Source organism: Peromyscus leucopus, chromosome 3 (assembly GCF_004664715.2).
Source record: "Peromyscus leucopus breed LL Stock chromosome 3, UCI_PerLeu_2.1, whole genome shotgun sequence".
NCBI lineage: Eukaryota > Metazoa > Chordata > Mammalia > Rodentia > Cricetidae > Peromyscus > Peromyscus leucopus.
Genome location: NC_051065.1, coordinates 60,572,295 through 60,597,920, shown reverse-complemented (window position 1 = coordinate 60,597,920; position 25,626 = coordinate 60,572,295). Strand labels below are relative to the sequence as shown.

Here is a 25,626-nt window from a genome sequence, read left to right as displayed (position 1 = left end):
CAGCTAAACGCTTGCTTTTCTGAGTTGCCTTGGTCCTGGTGTCTCTTCACAGCAACAGAGCAGTGACTGTGACAGGGACTGGGGAGCTGGCTCCTTCCTCTGGCAGCTCTTGGCATCTCTCACGGAATCTGCTCCTCATTCCCTCGTTGGGTATTTGTGCTCCGCCCCCCAGGCCTCTGCGCTGCCTCCTGCCACTTCTGTGGCAGTGTGGTTCTTGGATTGGTCTTCTATTTGGAAGAAGTCTCTTTGAAGAATGAAGACAGTGTCTTAACTTTCTCTGTGTAGACGACCAGGATGTGACAAACTGAGTGTTCATTTCTCATTTCAACATAACTGAAAGGATGACTAATGAAATGCCAGAGGGCGCCCCCTTCTGATCTCTTGGAGTTATAAAGATGCAAACACAGAGCCCGACCTTGCAGTCAGTCAGTGGAGGCTGCAGGTACCAGGCTGGTTTCTTTTTCCTGGGTTCCCACTTACCCCTTCCTTAAGACTTCAGCACTTCCTCCTTCCTGCTCACCACCAGTGAGGTCTGAAGCTGTGGCCTAGGAAACATTTCTTTCTCCGCACACTGCTGATGCTTGGCCACCAGGCTGCAGAGACCATGGGGACAAATGAAGAGCCCTGCACATGGCTACTGGGAAGATGGCTCAATTGTCATGGAAAACCATGATTTTTTCAAAATAGGGAGCTGGACAGGTGGCTCAGTGGTTAAGAGCACTGGATGCTGTTCCAGAGGACCTGAGTTCAATTCCCAGAACCCCTATGGCGGTTCACATCTATCTGTAACTCCAGTTCCTGGGACTCCAATGCCCTCTTCTGGCTTACACTGGTAACAGGCACACATGTGGTACACAGACTATATATGTATAGGCAAAGCACCCATACACAACACATTTAAATCGAATTACCACGTAATCCAGCAACCATGCTCCCCAGAATGTCTGTAAAAGAGTTGAAAACAGGCACTCAGATACTTATTCATAAATGTTCATATTGTGTATTGTGAGCAGTACTCACAATAGCCTCACAAAAGTATGGAAGCAATCCAAATGTCCATCCATGGATAGATAAAACCTGAAAATGTCATGCTACAGAAAAGGAGCCACATACATACAATTATGTATAGTGTGACTCCATTTTTAATGAAACACTTGAAATGGAAATCCACATGGACAGAAAACAGGTTGGTGGTTTCCAGGGCATTGCGTGTAAGGGAGTGGGAAGTGATTACTAATACAGCAAGTGTTCTTCTGGGTTGAAGAACATCTTTGAAACCAGGGATCACAGGTGTTTGCCGGCACTGTGAATGGGACTGAACACCATTGAACTGCCCATTTTAGAAGACTTAGTTTTATGCCATGCGAATTTCACCTTGATTTAAAATAAACAGAGATGAGGCTACTGAAGAGAAGCCTTGGACCAGGTTGGCAGAGCTGGGGCACAGTGCTTGTGTGCAGGGCTAGCTTTGACTAGAAGCTGAGCAGGATAGATGGGCTCAGGTGCTGGGAAGTGAGCAGATGTTCTGTTATAGGTGGAGACAGTTTCTTGCATTGCCTGTGTTTTCCCAGTGCAGCCAGGAGTGAACTGAAGATGGGGGAGAAACTGCTGCAGGTTTGGAGAGAGAGGGAAAGCATGAAACATTGACCCAAGAGAGCAGGGATGACACTAGGCTGGGGGCTTGATCAGCAGCAGCACTGGACCCCTGCAGCTCGATGGCAGGTGTCAGAAGTGAGAGTTGTCAAGAGTAGGTTTTTCTCCAGCTAGATTCAAGAGCAGGTGCAGAGCAAGTAAAGAGACAGAATGCAGAGAATGGCTTATGGCAGGGCCTGTTCAACAAAGGGCAAAGACATAAGGGAGCATGGGAATTGGGTTATGATGATAGACACTGAGTGGATGAAGATGAAATAGGAACTTGAGTGACAGGAACAGTGATGAGGGGATGGACTATTATTCACACTAGAATGCCTTTCTTACACCCAAGAGAATATGTGTGCAGAAGTCTTAACTTCTTAGCATTTGGGATGGTTGTTTGTGGCTGAGGCATCTTGAGGCTCTATCTGGACATCATGGCCTTGGATGTTCTGAGGATGTTCCTCAGAAGGATCTCATACTTAGAACTTGCCATTGTCTTCCATGCTATGGTGTAAGAAAGTCAAGAAGGCTAACACTCCATCTTGACCCCGGAACCCATGATTACTAGATGCTAGCATGTCTGCTGTGTGTATGCCCACATAAACCAGGTACATGTTCTTTTCTCTTGGGTCAGGACTTGTCCAGCAGAAGGGAAACTTCTGAGATTTGCTGCTCCACCTGGGCTGACCTTCTGGTGTGCCCATGATGTGCTTCAGTGTGGGTGTTGTGCTTCTAAGTCAAATAATTATTAGAGAATGACTTATCTATGCTTCCCTGAGTTTAGTTAAGATCCTTCCCCAAACTAAGACACAATTTGGGGAAGAATGAGAAAGAGCGGAGGGGAGAACATGGGCAACAAAGCTCCCAAATCATGGTGGAGATAGGGGTTGGGAGGGAAGAGAATGTTGTGACAAGTTCACTGCCAGTGAAGCTTACTGAAGATGTTGAGAAGGGAGGGAGGGAAAGAGAGCAAGAGGGAGAGTGGAGGAAAGAGGTATCCCAGATCTTAGCAAAGGTGTTTCAATCAGATGCCTCAAAATGGCCATAAAGAAAAGCAAGATGCAAAGATTGTGCAGAGACGCTTTCTAGGTACCAGTATGAGGATGAGGGCTATATGGAAGAAAAGGACCAAAAGGTGATAATTTGCTATGAGATCAAATTTATTTATATTCAGAACTTTCTTAGGATTCATGTAAATTCAGTTCACAGGAGAGATGGTGTTACAATGCAGATAAGATGGTGTTTATTAGATATCCTCAGGAGGGCTGATGGTGTGGCTTAGGGGTTGAGAACCTGACTGCAGATTAGGAGGTTCCTAGTTCAAGTTTAGGCACCTCCAGTGAAGTTTGCTTTTAGTGCCCTACATACAGACAGTGCTTCTTCAGGTTGCCTCATGTCATTGTCCAGGTCAATGGGCACCAATAGAAGGTGATAGGGGAGAAATAGAGGCAGACTAGGCAGGAAGGAGGTCAGTCTAATCATCCGTTGAGCTGGAGCAGTGGAATGTTCCAGAATCAGTAATGAGGCTCTAGAACATGATCATGTTACTAAGCATCATGTGAACTTAGGCAAGCTTGCTGTCATGGTCTTTTCTTTCAGGAATACAACATAGAAGTGCAGACTAAAATAAATGTTTCCAAATACATCTGAGTTTCAGAATGATCTGAGTGACTTGTGCAGATTCCCGGGTACCATCTCAAGACTTTCTGATTTGTTAGGTCTGAACTGGGGCCTAAGAAGTTTAACTTTTATTTCATTCTCTCGCATCTCTGAGACACCACATGGTCTCCTGGGATAACAAATTTAGCATCCATTTTTGAAGTAGAATCACCATGCATTGTTACCAGTCTGAGATTTCTACTTCTTGCATGGATTTGATAAGTAAATGTTCACACAAGTTAAAGCAAAGCAACATTTTTTCCATACAAGCACAATGAATAGCAGAACTCTGTGATTCGTGGTGAGCAGGTATCCCAGGGTTCAGGAAACTTGCCCAGAGCAGATAGACTCTCACTTAGGCATGCCCCACATTATATCACAGAGGCAGTAGCCCATTAGCCCTCTACTCCAGGGCTGTCCCTGTGGGGTTTGGGATCACTGAGCACTGCAGGATATACTGTTCTAGGAAGCGAAGTCCAAGATGTTCCAGATAGTTCCTTGTCATCGGAGGGTGATACATCTGCAGCGGACTGTACAATTAGTCAGAACTATAAGCAAGGAAGAAGGAAAGATTGTGTCATCTAAGGCTGTCAGGGCCCATGTCCTTTATCACTGGCTCATTCTGAATGCATTACTGTTCAGAATAGCATTACTGCCTCTTCAAGTGAGTGTCTTTGTTGTGGTAGGTTGCTGGTTAGAAGGACATTGGGGTTTGGTGAAGTAGAAGAGTAGAGGTGGGTTGAATTTATAATGGAGCCATTCCTATAGAGGGACAAAAGAAACACACATGTTGTTTCTACAATGATGCTTATTAGAAACAACTGAACATGTGCCCCGATGCAGATAAAGTAGTCAGTGATTCAAGTCTACATGCCTTCAACCCCTTTAGTATTTTACTTGTGGAAATTCCATTTACTTTTGAATTCCAAGATGTTGGTGTTCTTCATTGAGAGAAGAGGAGGAAGCAGATAGTTCATAAGCTTGTTAGAAAGCTTCCCAGTGGAGGCAGATACAGAGATCCACGGCCAAGCACCAGGCTGAGCTCCAGGAATCCAATTGATGAGAGAGGGGAGAGATATTGCAGGTGAGGGACGTCGAGATCATGATGGGAGGATGTGCAGAGATGACCAGCCACACTAGTGGAAGCCCATGAACTGTGGACTGGTGGCTGTGGAACCCCCATGGGACTGGACTAGGCCCTCTGGATACGGAAGATGGTTGTTTGGCTCGAACTGTTTGGGGAGCACCCAGGCAGGGGGATTGGGATCTGTCCCTGGTCTATGGGTAGGCTTCTGGAATCTGGTGCCTGTGGTATGACACCTTGCACAGCCTTGGTGCAGTGGGAAAGGGCTTGGACCTGCCTAGGCTCAGTGTGCTGGGCTTTGCTGACTCCCTATGGGAGACCTCGATTTGGGGGATGAGGGGATGCGGGGTGGCTTGGGAAAGAGGGCTGGGGGGTGGGAGGAAGGAGGAGGGGGTCTGTGGATAGCATGTGGAGTGAGTAGAAAATTTCTTAATAAAGAAAAATGAAAAGAAAAAAAGACAAAAAAAAAAAAAAAAAAAAAAAGCTTCCCAGCTTCTAGTAGCTGAGGGTGAGCTCTTTCGGGGATGGATCTGTCCCCTCCTGAGTGCTGATTCCCTCTCTCTCTCTCTCTCTCTCTCTCTCTCTCTCTCTCTCTCTCTCCCTCTCTCCCTCCCTCCCTCCCTCCCACCCTCCCTCATCCCCCCTCTCTCTGTGGGTAGTCTTGTCTCAACACACATAGGCACCATCTTTGGATTAATAGGAACATTAATTCTGAATTTCCATTCACAAGGACATTTTAGCCTGTGGCTGTGTCTGAAGCAGAACACATATGGCTGCAGTTTCTACATCCTGAGCTTTTCATAGAGAACTAAAGAACAAAAAAGGCAAGGGTATTTAAAGTAGCACTATGAGTTCTGGGAAGTTGCTGTCACCTGGGGGGCCTGCAAGGCACTTTGAGGCAGAAGTAACCGCCTTCTGCAACTGTAGTTGGCCCTGTGTTCATGAACAGACTCTGTAATATGTGCAATGGTTAAGATTCCTCATCTGTTTGCCCAGATGTGGCATTGCATGAAAACACACTTTTGGGTGTGTCTGTAGGAATGTTTCCTGAAAGGCTTGGGCCCAAGACTGACTAAACAGTAGAAAATGAGGTGAGCACCACTATTCAGCTGTTTGTGCTTCCTGACTGGATACAATGTGGCCATCTGTCACACATTCCTGCTGCCGTGCCTGGCCCCTCCCAGTCAATGCACTTTATACCCTTGAGTTGTGAGCTTAAATGAATTCTCCCTCCATTGATTTGCTCCTGGTCAGGTATTTGGTCACAACACCAAGGAAAGTAAGTATCTAGGCAACTGGTACCGAGGCATGGGGCTGTGGTAAGCTCGACCATGAGCTTCTTGGGCATTTGGAACTGGTTTGCAGGAGGAATGTAGAAGAGTTTGGAGATGTGGGCTAAAGAAGCCCTATGTTGCTGTAGGCAGGGGTCAGTGGGCCATTTCAGAGTTGAGAAGGTCTGATTCCTGAGAATAATGCAAAGAGGGAGGCCCAGTTCACGAGGTTCCAGGGGAGAACAGGAGAGCAGGAATTCTATCAGAAACATGGCTAGTGGCTCTTCATTCTGGCAAATAATCTGGTTTTGCTCTGTGTCACCCTGTGTCCTGAGAACTTGAGTGAGGCTGAATTAAAAAGCAATGAACTTACCCGGTGGAAGAAATTTTAAGGTGAATGGGATTCAAGTTGGGTCGTGTCACTGTTCATTGCTTTCATCCAGATGAGAAGTAAGAGAGCGGCAAGTGGGACAGAGAAACAAAACGTGCAGTTTGTTAGGAAAGAAGTGTGATGGAGTTTAAAATTGCAGATGGGTAGAGTGGGAAAGCAGTGGAAAGACATTAGCACCGCTGAGGAGAGCAGAGTGTTCTGCGCAGGGACAACGGGGCAGGTGCTGAGTGCCAGACCCCACTGCACAGGCTCAGATTGGGCAAACTCGTTTCAAAAGAAAGAGCCTGAACTGAAAATGACATCCGTGGTTTCTTGCCTAGAAGCAACTGTGTAGGCAAGTATTTTCTCACATGTATCCTGGGAGGCACACAGAGACTGGAGCAACTTGTGGGTCCAAATGGACAGACTACACCTGAGGCTGTCACAGAACTTGGAAGCATGGCTCATGTGGTACTGTTTTTGCAGGCATGAAGGATGCAAAAATTAGGTGGTCATTTAAGCTTGCACCAAGGTTCCAGAAAGCTGTTGAGGCAGTCAATGTGTGATACGGTTGGATTCTCTGTAAGGAGACCCTTAGACATCATTATGTAAAGCTGGGAAGATGGGACTGGAGATGGCTCAGCAGTTAAAAATACTGGCTGCTCTTGGTGAGGCCCCAGGTTTGATTTATAGCACCCACATGGCAGCTCACAACCACCTGTAACTCTAGTTTCAGGGGATCCAATGCCATCTTCTGGCTTCTGTGGGCACTGTATGCATATGGCACACAGACATACATGTAGGTAAACATTCATACATTTAAAATAAAATAAACCTTAAGAAAATAACACTGGGAAATTAAAGTTTAAATTGCAATGAAGACCCTACGGTACAGAGAAGACTGGAGCCAACCAAGACAGAGCTTATATATGCCTCAGGAGCAGAGTTGGGAATGTAATGCTGCCCAAGAGTGTGGGAGCATAGGTGATCATCATGAGCCTGGTACCAGAAATGGAGCTGAAGGTGTTTCCCTGTTGAGTTGCAATCTTACCTGGGTCCAGTCTTTCTTTGCTGCACCCCCTTTCCTCCCTTTTGGAACAGGAATGCTGTCCGTTGTATGTGGTGGTTTGAGGGAGAATGGCCCCCATAGGCTCATATATTTGAATGTTTGGTTCAGAGTTGGTAAAACAGTTTGGAAAAGATGAGGAGTTGTGGTCTTGTTGGAGGAGGTGCGTCACTGGGTGTGGGTGTGGAGGCTTCAAAAGGCCACACCATTCCCAGTTAGCTCTCTGTCTCACGCTTGTGGATTGAAACATAAGCCCTTAGCTACTGCTCCAGTACCATACCTGCTTGCCTGCTGCCATGCTTTTCACCCTGATGATCATGGACTAACCAACCCTCCGATACCATGAGCCCCCAATTAAATGTTTTCTTTTATAAATTGCCTCGGTCATGGTGTGTCTTCACAGCAATAGAACAGTAACATTGCATATTGGAAGTATATAACCTCATTTTCTTATTTTACAGTGACTTGTAGTTAAGAAAATACCTTGATTCTCAGAAGAAACTTTGGACTTTTGTGCAATGTTGAGATTGTTAAGGCCTTGGAGACTGACTAACACTGCTGTGCATTATGACAGAAGCATGAGACTTTAGGAACCAGGGGTGTAGTGTAAGGTTCATAGAGGGTGCAGTGTGGTACTTAATCATGATTGTCAGCTTGGCTAGATTTGGAATTACCATCAAGACACAACTCTAGGTGTATCTATGAGGGTGTTTGAAATATAAGGTTGTCACTAGCTTCCAGGAAAGCAAAGGCTCTACCCAAAAACTTAGCTCTACTTAACACCATATATAATCCATGATATTACCTAATCATCATGATAGAAATACAGAAGACAATTCAAACAAAAGTTGAGATAGAAATACATTTGAAAAATGAGTTATAGCAGAAGGCACATGACTTATAATCCTTCTGTACAAAAGTGAGTCAGTTACTGATTTCAGGACTGTATTAAATGAGACAGATCACAGAATGGTGACTTGACTTAATGGCACAGAGACAGACAGGAAGATACAGTCAGAATGGATACATCTTAGAAGCAGGAAACATATACAAAAAAGGGTTTCTTTTTCTTGACAGGCTTTACAAACAACATTTGATCTCTAAATATACTTGTGCAAGATCCCTTGATAAAAACACCACCACATTATCTTAGCTACTGTTCTATTGCTGTGAGGAGACACCACAATCAAGGCTGTATATAAAAGGAAGCATTTAATTTGGTGCTTGCTTATGGTTTCAGAGGGTTACTCCATGATGACCACTATAAGGAGGAAGGCATGGTGCTGAGAGCTCATGTGATCCCTAAATTGAAGGCAGAGAGACTGATACTGGGCCGGCCTCAGGATCTTGAAGCCTCAAAGCCGCCCCCCAGTAACACACTTTGTCCAACACCTCCTAATCCTTCCCAAACAGTTTCAATAGCTGGAGACCAAACATTCAAATATTTGAACCTACAGGAGCCATTTTTTACTGAAATAACCACACATGTCAGATTAAACCGTCTATGACTTGGGGATAAAATTGAAAGGCAAGATAGAGTCCACAGCTTGAGCATTGCCTAGTTCTAAAACAGAGGCCCTCTCTCTCTTCCTGCTCTGCTGTATTCCTTATGCTTCTCAGAGCTCCTCAATGACCCACTCAGGCCTGAAGACGCATCTTCACCGTCTAGGCAGCAACAACCCTCAGAGGCTAACACACAAATCATCCATGCTCTGGAGAGATGTCTTCACATGCAGGTACCACATATGTCTCAAAACACATTAGAGAGTGTCTCTTCACACCAAGAGCTTGTATGTACTACTGAAGAAGTCATACATGTAAATTTAAAGACCCTTGTAGGAGCCTGTGTTCTCTTGTCTCCATCTGTGCTGTGTCCACAGGCTGAGACACGTGTGTGTGTGTGTGTGTGTGTGTGTGTGTGTGTGTGTGTGTGTGTGTGTAGACACAGCCACAGGGGCAGAGTTGGAGACACTGGGGACTGGAGAGGGACATGTCTGGGCTGAGTTTGTGGGGGCAGGCAGCAGTGCTAGTGCAAAAAAAGTATTTTGAGACAAGTAAAAATTAGAAGTGGAAGGAATGTTGGGTGTGAAGAAGAAAGGCACATTCTAAACATTTCTAATGTGGGGAAGGGGGTATAGCTCAGGGGTAGAGCATTTGACTGCAGATCAAGAGGTCCCTGGTTCAAATCCAGGTGCCCCCTGCCATAAGTTTATTTCTTTATGATTTTATCTATGGAGTTACCACACACACTCAGTCTTATGTTTCTTATGTTTATTCCACTGCGGTCCTCAGCAGAGCTGGGAACTATAGTCCAGCCTATTCATGTGGGTAGATAGCTGCCTCCCAGTTCTTCCTATAAGCTCCATGTCCCTCCTACTCTTATTAAATGTCTCTGTTCTTCCTGCACATATCTAGTTTATCTGGTTCTGATGGGTTCTTAAAAAGAAGGCAAGGACTATGGTAGAAAATTCTTCTGGTTTTTCTAGGTACAGGAGCCAAACAGGCAGCCAGTGTCCAGGGACCAGAAGGGAAAGCTGAACCATAAATTATCAGCCTCCATGATTGTCTGGTGAACATGTGGTCAGAACAAAGTAGACAAATCCCAGAACCAGGCTGTCTGTGTGGGGTGGACATTTCCCACATGAGCTTCTTCCCCTCCAGGGCCCACTGCTCACTTGCTTCATCCTCAAAGGCTAAAGCCTGGCTCAGCTGCTGTACCAGGAGAGAGGGATCCTGCAGTGTTGCTGCTGATGGTGCAGGTTAGGGCACCGTGAGAGCCTCTGAGAGGCAGCCATTCTGTCTTCAGGGAAGGAGGGGAGAGGAGTCTGGGGGCCCAGGTGGAAGGCACTTGGCCAGCTCAGGAGCTAACCAGGGACAGCAGTGTGAAATGGGCCCATGTCTGCATTTCCTCCTGCTCCTCTCCATTTCCTTGGCTGATGGTGCTGATGAAGGATGGGCCTGGAAAGCTACAGAGCTGAGGAAGGCATCTCACCAGTCAGGTCTGGCTGCTTCTGGAGAGTAGGTCTGAGAGGATCTGTAATTTAACTTTATAGTCAAACCATATTACCACACAGATGAAATTTATTAACTGGGTACACTGGTACCAGTGGGGGTATAGCTCAGGGGTAGAGCATTTGACTGCAGATCAAGAGGTCCCTGGTTCAAATCCAGGTGCCCCCTTATTTATGATGGATACTGGTTACTGACTTATCGGGTTCATCTTAGGGAGGCCACCCATGGACTTAGAAAGTCTTCATTAGCTGCAGTTTCTAGAAGCAATGCTTGTATGCCCCATTTACTTCTGTGGGTTGCATTCTCAATGTAACTATAATCACCCACGGCCCAAAGGCTGGAACCCACAAAGTGCCTTGTTACAATTCACACAGCTGACCTCTGACCTTTGCTGAGTCCTCTCTACCTTCTTGTTTTTCCCATCTATATTCTTTCCTTCAACTTCACAGGGACAGTAAGTTTTAATAGTCTATTTGACACAGTGTATAATCACATGCAAATAAAGTCTCAATGAAGAACACAGTGTCTAGATCAGCTTGGCCTGTGTTCCTGTCAGTTGGGGATTGTCTTGATGATTAAGTGAAGACACAGCAGTTTTCCCTAGGCAGGGATCTTGGATTGTGTTAGTGTAGAAAGTGTGCTCAGCCCTAACAAGCATGCGTGCACTTATTTTTCTCTGCTGTTTATGGTAGATGTGATGTGACCAACAGCTTTAAGCCCCTGCTGCCTTGACTTCCCTGAAATAAGGGACTGTGTCCTGAAATTGAGAGCTAACACCAACCCTTTCCCTCACTTGCCTCTTGCCTGGGCATTTTATCACAGCAGCAGAAATGAGACTAGAACATACCCTCCTCCAGTGTCCCCTCTTTTTTTTTTTTTGGTTTTTTCGAGACAGGGTTTCTCTGTGTAGCTTTGCGCCTTTCCTGGAGCTCACTTGGTAGCCCAGGCTGGCCTTGAACTCACAGAGATCCGCCTGGCTCTGCCTCCCGAGTGCTGGGATTAAAGGCGTGCGCCACCACGCCCGGCCCAGTGTCCCCTCTTAATGAGTGATGGTCTCATTGTGGTCCAGAGCTGCCCATGAGTGATGGACTGCATTCTGCATTCCAAGACTCTCCTGGCAGGCTGAGATGGGGTGGGGGAGGGTCAGAATTTGAGGCTGTGCCAGCCTGCACAAACACTGCCTGTGGGCAAAGACTGTAGGAGGGACAGGACATCAGCAGAGGTTTCTGAACTTTTTAGTCACTAACTCACTCCTGTCAGGTGTTGAAGAGATGCCAGCAGAGTAGTGTTCTCTGATTAGGAAGGTGAAGTGTTCCTTTTGTAAGTCTGGCAGCATTAGGATGTCACCCAAACATCCACTGGGTTGTCTTGTTTGGCATTCTTCTCCTTCTATCCCTATTATTCTTAGGTTTGTTCTTTTCATGGTGTCCCAGATTTCCTGGACATTTTGTGTTACGACTTTTTTGGCTTTAGGATTTTCTTTGACTGATGAATCTATTTCCTCTACTGTATCTTCAATGCCAGAGATTCTCTCTTCCATCTCTTGCATTCTATTGGTTATGCTTGCATCTGTAGTTGCTATTCATTTACTCAGATTTTCCATTCCCAGTCTTCCCTCAGTTTCTGTGCTGGGGATGCTGTGAATGTGTTGCTCTGACTGATTGATAAATAAAACGCTGATTGGCCAGTAGCCAGGCAGGTAGTATAGTGTAGGTGGGATAAAGAGGGAGGAAAATTCTGGGAGGTGGAAGGCTGAGGCAGTGAGATGTTGCCAGACGCCGTAAGGAAAAGCATGATGTAAGACACTGGTAAGCTATGAGCCATATGGCAAGGTATGGATTTATAGAAATGGGTTATTTTAAGGTATAAGAACAGATAGCAAGAAGCCTGCCACAGCCATACAGTCTATAAGTAATATAAGTCACTGTGTGTTTACTTGGGAGATGCAAGTGGGAGAGATCTGTCCCAACTGCTGGCAGGCCAGGATGCAGGAAACCTTCAGCTACATTTGTGTCTTCTTTATTGCCTCTGTTTCAGTTTTCAAATCTTGGACTGTTTCATTCACCTGTTCAATTGATTTTTCTTGGCTTTCTTTAAGGGATTTATTGATTTCTTCCATTTTTTTTTGTCCTTTTGAATTCTTTAAGGGTGGTTTTCATTTTCTCTTTAAAGACGTCTGCCATCTTGTTAAAGTCAATTTTAAGGTCTGTTTCTTCTGCTTCTTCTGCTTTGGGATGTTCAGGTCTTGCTGATGCAGCACCACTAGGTTCTGATGGTACCATGCTGGACTTTATATTGTTGACTCTATTTTTGCACTGGCGATTACTCATCTCTTTCTCCACTCTGTGCAAGTGGTGTCTGTGTCTGAGGAAGCCTCTTTTGGTTTGATTGATATTCTTGGTCTAATGGGAGCTCTTGGTCTAATCCAGGTCCTTGGTCCAATCAGTGCTGATAGATTTGTGTCTCAGGGAGCAGATCTTAGTCCAATGGGCACGAGTAGGCTCTCTCTCAGGGAGCAGCTATTCCCAATTGTTGCAGGTTGGGACCTGTTTTCTGGTCCCAATCAGTGCAGGTTGGGCTTATGTCTCTGGTTTTCACTGGTGTCACAGGGGGCTGTTTTCTTGGCAAGAAACTGCTGTGAGGAAGGTTGGGGGAAGAGGCAGCTGGCTGGTCCCTGGGACTCCAATGGCTTGGGGGAGAGGCACAGAATGTGCCCTCCGGGGGCCTATGGACTAGGGACCTGGTCTGCCTAGTCCAGAGATGGAGCCTTACCTGTTCCCAATCGGTGCAGGGTGGTCTTGGTCTCTGGTTTTCACTGGTGTCGAAGGGGGCTAGTTTCTGTTTTCTTCTCAGCCTACAAATCCTCTGTCCAAGGATTAGAAGTCCCCAGGGGTATGTGACAAAATGACTCTACTTATAGCTTCAGAAAACAGAACAAAGATGACCTTCTCCCTCATCCTGGTCATTGTAGCCTACCAGGCCTGATGGAAGTCCCTATCTTCCTTAATGGTAAATTTTCTTGTATTTTCCTTCCATCATTTTCTGTTTCTGGTCATCGTGGTAATGGGGGGAGGAGGGTAGAGTGTGGATTCAGAGTCATGAGTGTTTGGGCCCTTGGGTGAGAGTTCTGTTAAGAGGCTAAGTCTTCCTCTCATAGGTCATCGAATTATTCTGTATTATGCCACCCAGAGTGGGAGGCTCTGGAGTTTATTCAATAAACCTCAACTAATGGAGACTTCCTAGCTTTACTGAGGTCCTTTCCAAGGCATATATGGTAAATTAATAACCAAAATCATATTTAAGCAAGGGGGCACCTGGATTTGAACCAGGGACCTCTTGATCTGCAGTCAAATGCTCTACCCCTGAGCTATACCCCCGCTTATAGGTAAGATAACCTCTCATTAGCATCTCTCCTACCTTGGGACCACACCCAGGCTTCCTTCAGGATCAACTGGTTCCTCCTAATGATCTTGACCTGGCAAGATGTTTCTATTAAAGTCTGCCTTCCACCCTTCTCTCCAACCTTAGTCAGCCCATCTAAATGTCCTCTCCCTCAGTTTTGCTAAAGACATCAGCTTTGGTCCTGTAAAGGACGCTTAACTGTGGTGTCATCCTTAAGTTTACACTCAATTTTCCTTAAGTGGCCAAGACAAGAGCTGATGGTTCTGGGTTTTCAATGTTCCAAAACTTTTGCTCATAGACAACTTATCTGTACTCAAAGATATCAGGAGGGTGCCCTTTACTTCCCTCCGTTATTTATTAACTCAATAAACACACATGGAGCTTCCTATGTTCTGGTCACTATCAGCCACACTGAGCACACAAAGTGAGGTCAGCCATTCCCCTTTTCCTCAGAGTCTTAGTCTAAATAGGAGACAAATTCATGGATCCAAGTCTTTCCTCAGAAGTAGCAGCAGCCAAAGCACAGGCTAGGGGGAACAGCATGTAAGGAGTGTACTTTATGGGGGAGTTAATTCCTGAGGGACTGACTATGGAAAGTTGCCAGAGGAAGAATCACACTCTCATCTTCCTAGCACTCCTCTGTGATGACTTCCTGCACTGACTGAGCCATACAGAAACTTGGAGGCCAGCATGTGTCACAACATGAGTGTCACCTGGATGGGTCTCACAATGAGTCCTGTACTAGCTTCTCTCAGAGAGGAGAACAGAGACCAGGCCTGAGCAGAATACAGAGCACAGGGAACACAGTGCATTAGTCAGCTCTGTGCTAACCAATACTTCAGATTTGGTCTCTTGTATCTAAAAGAGACACTAGGAAGGGGGCACCCGGATTTGAACCGGGGACCTCTTGATCTGCAGTCAAATGCTCTACCCCTGAGCTATGCCCCCATCTGCTTTACATATATCTGATATACATCTCTGAACCCATGTGTTCACTCCCTGACATGTATACTTGCTAGTACTCTGCTGTCATCTGCTTTTTCCTGTGATGCCCAGTCCTGAGCCAACTGCACACCTGCATGCCACCTCCTTATGACCAGCACCAGCCTATCCTAGCTCGCAGCTGAGAAGAAGCACTAATGTTGGAAGTCTGCATTCAGCTCATCCTCCACACCCACCTGTTGAAACCAAGCAAGCTCAAGGCTGTGTGTTCAGCAATTTGTAGTTTCTGGGGTGGGATAATAGTTTCCTCTAAGAGTATAGCTCCTGGTAAATCGCTGATGTTCCTGTATTAGCCCCACACCCAGACACATGTGCATAGCACAAATTGGAGGAGACAAATTCGGGGTATAAATGTTGGAAGGATCTGTTAGAGGCTTTAAAGCAGGATTTGAAGGTGAATATGATCAATTAGGTTATATGAAATTCTCAAAAATCAATGAAAATAATGTAAAGCAATATGATTTGTCCTCAGCAAGATGTCTGTACCATCAGGTTGTAGAAAGCAACCAATAATAATCTTGGGAACATCTGGCAATGTTTTTTGCAGGAGGTTTGATGGGACCCCTTTGGCCACCAATTGAACAAGATATAACCCATTCCTGGCTCTGGAGGTTTTACTTCCCCGTATTTAAATTCCTTTCATAAAGGTATATATTTTAGGAGGCCTCTAAAGTAGCTGGTCTCTGTATAGGTTTTAGGACCAGCGTTAGTGTCCCTCCCCATGTTCCTTCCCTTCCCTCATCTCTCCTCCTCCTCCCTATTTACATCTTGTTATTCCAATTTCCGTCTTATTTCTTTAAGACTGTATTCTATTGTCCATTCTTTTAAAGATGCTTTCCTCCCTTTTGGTCCCTTAACTGGTACCTAACCCTGTGGTTATTTGGTTTATAATCCACTGATCAGATTCTTGAAAGCTTACATCCACATATAAGTGAAGACATGCTATATTTGCCTTATTGGTTCTTTGAACCTCACTCAGGATAATTGTTTCTATTTCTGTCCATTTTCCTGAGATTTTCAAAACTATGTTTTTCTTAAATACTGAATAATATTCCATTGTATAAAAGTACCACATTTTCATTATCCATTTATCAGTTGATAGACATCTAAGGAGGCTGTTCCAAACTTATGACTACTATGAACAGAGCAGCAATGAAAACAGATGAGCAAGTATATCTCTTCTAAGATAGAGAATCCTTTGGGAAGATACCTGTAGTGATTTAAAAGAAAATTATCCCTAAAGGGAATGCCAATATTAGGAGATGTAGCCTTGTTGGAGTAGGTATGGTCTTGTTGGAGGAAGTCTCTCACTGTAGAGTTGGACTTTGAGGTCTCATATATGTTCAACCCATACCCAGTGAGACAAACCACTTCCTGTTACCTGTGAGTCAAGACATAAGAACTCTCAGCTACCTCTCCAGCACCATGTTTGCCTGCAAACCACCATGTCACAATATGATGATAATGGACTGAACCTCTGAACTCTAACTGAGCTACTCCAATTAAATGTTTCCATTTATACGAGTTTCTGTGGTCATGGTGTCTCTTCACAACAGTAGAAACCCTAAATAAAACAGAATTTGGTACCAGGAGTGGGGTATTGCTGTGATAGGCTAGACAATGTTTGTTTTTGGAATATTATGGCCTTTGGGAATTTGTGTTTGGAAAGCAGTGGAATGCTTTAAGCACTGCTTAATGGGCCAGACTAGTAGGAGAAAGACAGTGATCCTAAGACTTATTTGAACTGTGGGGGCCTGACTCAGAGGTTTCAGAAGAGAAGAATATTAATATGTGGCCTAGAGACTGGTCTTGTCTTATTTTGGTAATGAATGTGGCTGCTTTTTTGCCCTTTCCAAAGAGTCTGCCTGAGGCTAAAGTGAAGAGTTTTAGATTAATTCTGTTAGCAGAGGAAATCTCAAAACAGCCTATTACAGACTCTGTTGTGTGATTATTAATGTTAACTCTGATGAAGATTCATAATGAAAAAGAGTAAGCTGAGCAAATAAAAATTAAAAAGTACAGATTGAAGAAAGGGGCACCAGGAAGTGGAATAGAGCTAAATCCTGTGTTCAAGGAGATAAACATAATTAGAAATGGAATAAAGGGTGTAGTGACCTCAGTGCAAGGTCCTACCTAGCTAAGTGCTGTGGGATGGTCTGTATGTCAAATTACTTTGATTGGTCAATAAATAAAACACTGATTGGCCAATGGCTAGGCAGAAAGTATAGGCGGGACTAACAGAGAGGAGAAAAGAAAGAACAGGAAGGCAGAAGAAATCACTGCCAGCCGTCACCATGACAAGCAGCATGTGAAGATGCTGGCAAGCCACAAGCCACGTGGCAAGGTATAGATTCATGGAAATGGATTAATTTAAGCAATAAGAACAGTTAGCAAGAAGCTTGCCCCAGACATACAGTTTGTCAGCAATATAAGTCTCTCTGTTTACTTGGTTGGGTCTGAGCGGCTGTGGGACTGGCGGATGACAAGGATTTGTCCTGACTGTGGGCAAGGTTGGAAAACTCTAGCTAGAGCTAAGTTTCAAACTTGTGAAAAGGAATTAAAGAAAAGCTTAGAGCTGGAAATGATGGTGTATGCCTTTAATCCCAGCACTCTCAAGGCAGTAGCAGGCAGATCTCCAAGTCTGAGGTCAGCCTGGTCTACAGAGCAAGTTCAAGGACAGCCAAACTTAGGCAGTGAAGGAAACGGTCGAAAACAGAAAGCTGGTAACTGAATGAGGAGGCCATGTTCCATTCACAGAAAGCAGCAGAACTTGTCAACTTCCTCCCCATGGTTCTGGCTTTAGGAACAGGCTTTGCGAATCAGTTCCCCATGCTGGATTACCTCGCCCAGCCTTTATGCAGGGGGAGGAGCTCAGTCCTACCTCAACTTGACTTGTCAGACTTTGTTCAAGTCCATAGGAGCCCTGCACCTTTCTGAATGAAGATGGATGAGGAGTGCATGGGGAACAGGGGGGAGAAGGGAGTGGGGGAGAGGGAACAGGAGGAGACAAGGAAGGAAAACTGTGGTCAGTACCTAAAATAAATGAAAGGAATGTTAATTAAATAAATAAATTTTTAAAAAAGAAGAAAAGCCTTATGGGAACTTCCTCCATGACTAAGCATAGGCACTGAAGCCAGCAATGTGTCAGAGGTGTCCCTGAATCAAGTGTAGAAAGGCCATTGCATGAAGCTGTGAAGTTGAAGCCTAGATTGTCTTGTAGACCCTGTGAAGTGGAGATGCCAGAGCTGTGGCATTACTGCTGAGGAAAGCTGCTAACAGGGAGTGGAAGCAGTCCAAGAAAAAGAAGTGTATTACAGTCAACAAAGCTGAAAGGAGTTGGAGATCTGAAGAGCTTTTTGATATCAGACAGGGAGATACAGAGTTTGAAGTTAACCCAGCTGGTTTTTGGTCTTGCTTTGGTCAAATATTTCCTTGGTATTCGCCTTTGCCTATGTTTTGGAACAGTAATGTATATCCTGTACCATTATGAAAGTACATAATTTTTTAATTCTGATTTTATAAGGGATTACAGTTGAGAGAATACATAAATCTCAGAAGAGACTTTGAACTTTGGACATTTAAACATTGTTGAAACTGTGGTAGACTATGGAGACTTTTGAACTTGGACTAAATGCATTTTTGTATTAATATATTGCTACAAGTCTGTGGGGCCAGAGAGCGGAATGTGGTGGTTTGAAAGAAAATGCTGCGAAAGGGAATGGCACTATGAGTAGGTGTGGCCTTGTTGGAGAAGGTGTGGTCTGGTTGGAGGAGTGTCTCACTGTGGCCAGAAAACTCTAGGGTCCACTCAGGCCATATTAATGTGGACTCTGACCTCAAACCAAGGTCTGATTCCATTGGCAGTCTCAGATCATGCAACATAAACAAATCTCCCCCAACAGACAAATCCCAGAACCAGGCTGTCTGTGTGGGGCAGACATTTCCCACATGAGCTTCTTCCCCTTCCAGGGCCCACTGCTCACTTGCTTCATCCTCAAAGGCTAAAGCCTGGCTCAGCTGCTGTACCAGGAGAGAGGGATCCTGCAGTGTTGCTGCTGATGGTGCAGGTTAGGGCACTGTGAGAGGCTCTGAGAGGCAGCCATTCTGTCTTCAGGGAAGGAGGGGAGGGGAGTCTGGGGGCCCAGGTGGAAGGCACTTGGCCAGCTCAGGAGCTAACCCAGGACAGCAGTGTGAAATGGGCTCAGGTCTGCATTTCCTCCTGCTCCTCTCCATTTCCTTGGCTGATGGTGCTGATGAAGGATGGGCCTGGAAAGCTGCAGAGCTGAGGAAGGCATCTCACCAGTCAGGTCTGGCTGCTTCTGGAGAGTAGGTCTGAGAGGATCTGTAATTTAACTTTATAGTCAAACTATATTACCACACAGATGAAATTTATTAACTGGGTACACTGGTACCAGTGGGGGCATAGCTCAGGGGTAGAGCATTTGACTGCAGATCAAGAGGTCCCTGGTTCAAATCCAGGTGCCCCCTTATTTATGCTGGATTCTGGTCACTGACTTACCAGGTTCATCTTAGGGAGGCCACCCATGGACTTAGAAAGTCTTCATTAGCTGAAGTTTCTAGAAGCAATGCTTCTATGCCCCATTTACTTCTATGGGTTCCATTCTCAGTGACACTATAATCACCCACTGGCCCAAAAGCTGGAACCCACAAAGTGCCTTAGTACAATGCACACAGCTGACCTCTGACCTTTGCTGAGTCCTCTCTACCTTCTTGTTTTTCCCATCTATATTCTTTCCTTCAACTTCACAGGGACAGTAAGTTTTAATAGTCCATTTGACACAGTGTATAATCTCGTGGAAATAAAGTCTCAATGTAGAACACAGTGTCTAGATCAGGTTGACCTGTGTTCCTTGATGTTGGGGATTGTCTTCATGATTAAGTCATGGGATTGATGTATGAAGATACAGCAGTTTTCCCTAGGCAGGGATCTTGGATTGTGTGAGTGTAGAAAGTGTGCTCAGCACTAACAAGCGTGTGTGCACTTATTTTTCTCTACTGTTAATGGTAGATGTGATGTAACTAACAGCTTAAAGCCCCTGCTGCCTTGACTTCCCTGAAATAAGGGACTGTGTCCTGAAATTGAGAGCTAACACCAACCCTTTCCCTCACTTGCCTCTTACCTGGGCATTTCATCACAGCAGCAGAAATGAGGCTAGAACATACCCTCCTCCGGTGTCCCCTCCTAATGAGTGATGGCCTCAGTGTGGTCCAGAGCTGTCCATGAGTGATGGACTGCATTCTGCATTCCAAGACTCTCCTGGCAGTCTGAGGTGGGGTGGGTGAGGGTCAGAATCTGAGGCTGTGCCAGCATGCACAAACACTGCCTGTGGGCAAAGACTGTAGGAGGGACAGGACATCAGCAGAGGTTTCTGAACTTTTTAGTCACTAACTCACTACTCTCAGGTGTTGAAGACATGCCAGCAGAGTAGTGCTCTCTGATTAGGAAGATGAATTGTTCCATTTGTAAGTCTGGCAGCATTAGGATGTCACCTAAACGTCCAGTGGGTTGTCTTGTTTTGTTCCAATGCACAGGCCCTGCAGGGTGCTCACTGCTGGAAAGATGGTGAAGGAATACTTGAGCATGGGTGAAATGGCTGTCCTGATGACCCAAAAGGCATAAAAATATAGAGTTGAACTTACAGAGCTGGAGGATATTTCATAGTGAAGTGATGACTGTGTGAGCATTTGTGACAGGCTGCCTTTGCCACTGATTCTGTGAGAAGTGTTTGAGTGCCCATGAGAACTGACTGGTTATGAAGAGAATTCAGAGGCAATGGCAGATAGACTTTGCTGTTGGAAAAAGTGAAACTGATGTGTTTCCATTATAGGTGCCCTTGACTAAATGAGCTCACAGTAGGAAGAAAACCCTGAGCCTTCCAGTTACATACTCCTTGGCTGTGTGGCTTGTTTATTCGTGTGAAGACTGATTTGGCTAAAGTGATACATAGGAAATTCTCTTAGATGTGAAACGAGTGTCCAACGGTAGGCCTGTTGTCCAAAAATGCACCACTGATTGACCGTGCATTGTGACCGTGGCTTTTGAAAAATGGGATAAAATTATTAGGACACCACACGTTTCTTGTGGTAGCTCTGTTGACAAGCTCTGATTCCCACACCTACTCCCCACTCTCATCAGGTACTGACCAAGGAGAAGCAATGTCTCTGGCTTATTATAAGAATTCACATTATGATTCATTGTGGAAAAGAAACTGTGAGATAATTGAGGGGCCTCTAGGGCATGGAGTGTGCTTTAATAAAATGTACCTATATTATGCGATGCACAGGCATGGCAACAAGGTGAAATACTGAGAATACTCTCTCTGTCCACGGGAGTACAACCTATAATAGAATGTCTGACAGCAGGCTAAGGTTCTGAGTTCAAACCCATCTGCTTCCTATTGCTGTTTCCCTTCATTTGAAAGCCTAAAATTGGCATCTCTCATTAGTGTTCTGCTTACTAGTCACCTCCAACACTGTCCTCCTAGGTCGCTGTCAGTATCTTTGGGAACATCAGATATCAATCATAAGTGAGGTCCCATCAATGGTTAATGACCTGTGTCTATTTCAGAAGTTCTTCATTAGTGGCTCCATAACCTCACACTGTGGAGGGATGTCCTGAATCAGAGGCTGTCCAGGAGTTCTGATGCAGAGTCAGCGGGTCATTGGATCCCACTCTGCACACTGTGCAGCCCCAACATGTCCTTCGCTTTTTCTTAATTTTGTATATATGGCTGTTTTTCCTGTATGTGTGTCTGTACTACACATGGCTGCCTGGTGCCCAAGCAGCACAGAGAGCATGTGAGACCTCCTGGAGCTGGAGTTAGACACTGTTGTGAGCTGACAAGTGGGTGCCAGGAATCACACCTGGGTCCTCTGCAAGAGCAACAGGTGTTTGTAAGCAATGAGCCCTGGCTCCAGCATCCAGTCCTTCAGTCCTGTCTCCCTTTTCCTTCCTACAGTTTTGTCTCTACTTGGTGGGCATCTGCTACATTGGTTTCTTTTTTTTACTCCCCTCCTCAGCCTACAAGTCCTCTGTCCAAGGACTAAAAGTTCCCAGTGATATGAGACAAAGTGACTCTACTTATAGCCTCAGAAACCAGAACACAGATGATCTTCTCCCTCATCCTGGTCACTGTAGCCTACCAGGATTCCCTCTACTTCACACAGAGTGTGGGGAGAAGACTCAGATGTTAGGGATTCACCCCACAGAGGGCAGGGATGTGTCCCACCCATCTGCTTGCTGAGCAGTGCAAAGTGTTTGCCAGCTGGCTGAGTGTGTACTTTTGGACCCCATTTTTCAGGTGAGCAAGTCTTCATTTATATTTGCAAAACAGTGAGTTCTCTAGTCCTATCCATGGCAGTTTCAGTAGAAAGAACCAGTCTCTGGTTCTCGAACCATCTGTGGAAGCCGGCACAACAAGTGAGCAGGGGAAATGACTAAACATAGGGGTCAGGAGTGGGCTGCCTTCTGTCTGCACTGGAGAACTGCAGTTGATTCTCCAGAGCTGGGGAATGGGGATCCCAGGCTGTGGGGTGAAGCACACAGCCTCCTGCATTCCAGGGTGCATGTTGGCCTGGTGGGCATCCAGTGGTGGCCATTGACTGGCACCTCTTCTAACTCGTCAGGATCTGTGCCGTGGCAACAAAGCTTGAGCATTTAAGTTTCACTCCACAAAGCAGAGTTACCCTCAAAGATTCAAACTCTTTACGTACAGCATTTGCTGCAGGGCCAGGTGTAGCTGCAGCAGACCTGACAGCTCTGGAGCATCAGCAGGTACCACGGACAGCTCCACAGCCTCCACTCTTTGTTTGCAGAAGACACAGAAGGAAGATGACAACCCAGCACTGTGCAGCGGCCTCAGCTAATTCTGCCAAGTGACCAAGATTTTATAAAACCAAAAATGAAAATAAACATCAAATTCCCACAGCGCTGTCTAGTGAGATGGCTCAGCAGGCATTGGCTGTTGCTGCACAAGCCTGAGAATCTCAGTTTGGATACATGCCCACATATGTATATCCTATATGGAAAAAGATGTGGGGTCACATGTATGTACTCCAAGCACTCCTAAGGAAAGAGGGAGGTGGAGGCAGGAGAGTCCTTCTTGAAGCTCACGGCCTGTTAGCCTGGGGTGTGCAGCCTAGTTTGTAGTAATGAGATGGACTCCGCTTCAAATAAAACCGAGGGTGAAGTGTGACACCTCAGGCTTTCCTCTGTCCTCCTCACCTACTCCATAGCATACACATGCCCTCATGTACAAATACACCATACATGCACACACACAGACAAATACACACACACTCACAATCACCGATGTAGGAAGTTTACAATGGCCCCATCTCTCTCAAATGCTGATTTTCATTAGTGGAGAGACAGGTTGCCTCGGGCACTCTAGGTGAGAAGTCACAGAGTCTCCTTGAGTAAGGCAGTGCAGAGATATGGTGCTAATGAGGTGAGTATGCACAGCTACAAGGTCATACATCACTGACAAAGCACTTTCCAGCTGGACTAAAGCTAACCAACAGGGAGGAAGCTTCCAACTTGTTCCCCCATGTGCTGTGACTAATATATGTGGTGTCTTCAGCAATAGAGTTTTGCAACAAGTTGTGGTGAGTGACTGAGAGCAATGGCAATAGCCTGTACTGTCCTGGGGACCTCTGGGACACCAGAGTTTAATTGGAATTGCTCCATACAGGGAATTATGCTCATCTGAGAAGCTATAGATTGCCAAATAAAACATCCAGTTCCAGGCATGGATACCTCCCTCTGAGTTGTTGGTCAGAGGTTTGCTGGAGCCCAACCATGTTTCTTATTGTCTCCTAGTGTCAAGGAGTGCTGTTGAGAGGTTATTGCCATGGTGATTTCTTGTCCTGTAAGCATCACCTGCTCCTTGTAGCCCAGGTTTTTAAGATCTTCCCTATGGTCTTAGATTTCTTTGACATTTGCTACTGAGTTCATTTTCCATTTATTGTGTTGGGTACTTACCAAATCTGATAGGAGCCATATCTCCATTTATGGTAAATTTTCTTGTATTTGTCCTTCCATCATTTTCTGTTTCTGGTCATCGTGGTAATGGGGGTAGAGTGTGGATTCATATCATGAGTGTTTGGGCCCTTGGGTGAGAGTTCTGTTAAGAGGCTAAGTCATCCTCTCATAGGTCATCAAATTATTCTGTATTATGGCACCCAGATTGGGAGGCTCTGGAGTTTACTCAATAAACCTCATCTAATGGAGAACTCCTAGCTTCACTGAAGTCCTCCTCAAGGTGAATTAATAACCAAAATCAAATTTATGTAAGGGGGCACCTGGATTTGAACCAGGGACCTCTTGATCTGCAGTCAAATGCTCTACCCCTGAGCTATACCCCCACTTATAGGTAAGGTAACCTCTCATTAGCATCTCTTCAACCTTGGCACCACACCCAGGCTTCCTACATGTTCACGATCAACTGGTTCCTCATAACCATCTTGACCTGGCAACATTTTTCTATTAAAGTCTTCCCTTTACCTTTCTCTCCAACCTTACTCAGTCCATCTCAATGTCCTTTCTCTCATGTGTGCTAAAGACATCAGCTTTGGTCCTGGAAGGAAACTTAACTGTGGTATTATCCTTAGGTTTACACTCAGTTTTCCTTAAGTGGCCAAGACAAGAGCTGGTGGATGACTGCAAGGAACCAGTGTCATCCATTTTGTATTTAACTTTGCCCTTCTTGCTCCTTTTCATTGTAGATCTGCAGAAGGGTGATCAGTAGCAAACATGTGACACCATCAACACCAGGCTGTCTTGGAATCTCCTCTGCCAATGATATATCCAAAACTCTTGAATTTATCCTCAGGCAGATTTTAAGACAAGACCTTTTGCCACTTTTTTGTATAAACACACACTTTATGAACATATCATAAGGTAAGCATTACTTGTTTTCAAGCTACTATTAGCATGGCCTGGTAAGTCACACAACATTCAACTGTCTTTCTAATCCAAAGTCCCAACGTCTTCCATATTCCACCCAAAACCAGCATTGTCAGACCTGTCATAGCAATAACCCAAGCCCTGGTATCAACTTTTGTCTTAGTTACTATTCTGTGTTACTACAGTGAAACATATATAGTCATTATACTGTTCCTTTTTTGTGAAGAGACACCATGATGAAGGCAACTTATAAAAGAAAGCATTTATAGGAGCTTACTTACAGATTTGGAGAGTTAGTCCATGATCATCATGGTGGGAAACATGATGAAGGTAGGCAGACATGGCACTAGAGCCCTAAGAGTTTCCATTTGATCCACAAGCAGGAGGCAGAGAATAAGACTGACATGATATGGGATTTTGAAACCATGAAGCCACCTCCATGACACATCTCCTCCAACAAGGCCACACCTCCTAATCCTTCCTAACCAGTCCACCAAATGAGACCAAGCATTCAAATATATGAACCCATGGTGGCTGTTCTCATTCAAACCACCACATTATTTTATGAAAAAAACCCTTAAGTTAAATATACAGAGTATTAGTAAAATGTGTGGGGAGAATTATATGCTTTATCAGACATACACAGTCTAGAATTTTTACTTCAATTCACCTCTCATAGGATAGGATCATCATCCAAAAGAAGGAGTGTCATTTTGTTAAGAAACATCCAAGAACTCATAATCTGGGAAAGAGACATTTCCATACAGAAGAGATGGTGGAAAAGAAGAATGTCATGGTGAAGGAAGTCACAGGGCCTTGACCATGCAGCAGGCCTTTGGGGACAACCAGAACAAAAGGATCAGGAGCCAGGTCACTCCTGGAAAACAGAAAGTAGAAATGTTCATTAGACAGTAGAAATGTTTCCATGCATGGAATATTATTCTGGAAAGTATTTCATGGAGGACTCAGGGTTTGTGGAAGATGGAGATATTTAAAGGAAACGAAACAGTTTAAACATAAGACTGCCATTAACTTCAGGAAAATCAAAAGTTCTGCCCGATATCTTCATCTTGTTTAGAATGCTGCACATCCACCATACACAGTATTAACAAGTCATCATGATAAAAACATAGAAGGTCATCCAACTAAAGGTTGGGACATGAATGTAATGGGAAAGTGAGAATGGAAGAAGACCTC

General features: G+C 45.0%; 6 non-coding genes across 6 annotated transcripts; 3 read left to right on the top strand and 3 right to left on the bottom strand.

Annotated features, from left to right (window-relative positions):
* The first annotated feature begins 9,213 nt into the window (after window positions 1–9,213).
* On the top strand, window positions 9,214–9,285 carry Trnac-gca. The gene has a single exon. It is a non-coding gene; the product is annotated as a tRNA-Cys (tRNA).
* Window positions 9,286–10,193: 908 nt separating this feature from the next.
* On the top strand, window positions 10,194–10,265 carry Trnac-gca. The gene has a single exon. It is a non-coding gene; the product is annotated as a tRNA-Cys (tRNA).
* A 3,137-nt stretch (window positions 10,266–13,402) lies between these two features.
* Window positions 13,403–13,474, bottom strand: Trnac-gca. Its single transcript has one exon. It is a non-coding gene; the product is annotated as a tRNA-Cys (tRNA).
* A 901-nt stretch (window positions 13,475–14,375) lies between these two features.
* Trnac-gca lies at window positions 14,376–14,447 on the bottom strand. Its single transcript has one exon. It is a non-coding gene; the product is annotated as a tRNA-Cys (tRNA).
* A 4,470-nt stretch (window positions 14,448–18,917) lies between these two features.
* Trnac-gca lies at window positions 18,918–18,989 on the top strand. The gene has a single exon. It is a non-coding gene; the product is annotated as a tRNA-Cys (tRNA).
* Window positions 18,990–23,816: 4,827 nt separating this feature from the next.
* Trnac-gca lies at window positions 23,817–23,888 on the bottom strand. Its single transcript has one exon. It is a non-coding gene; the product is annotated as a tRNA-Cys (tRNA).
* Window positions 23,889–25,626: the final 1,738 nt, after the last annotated feature.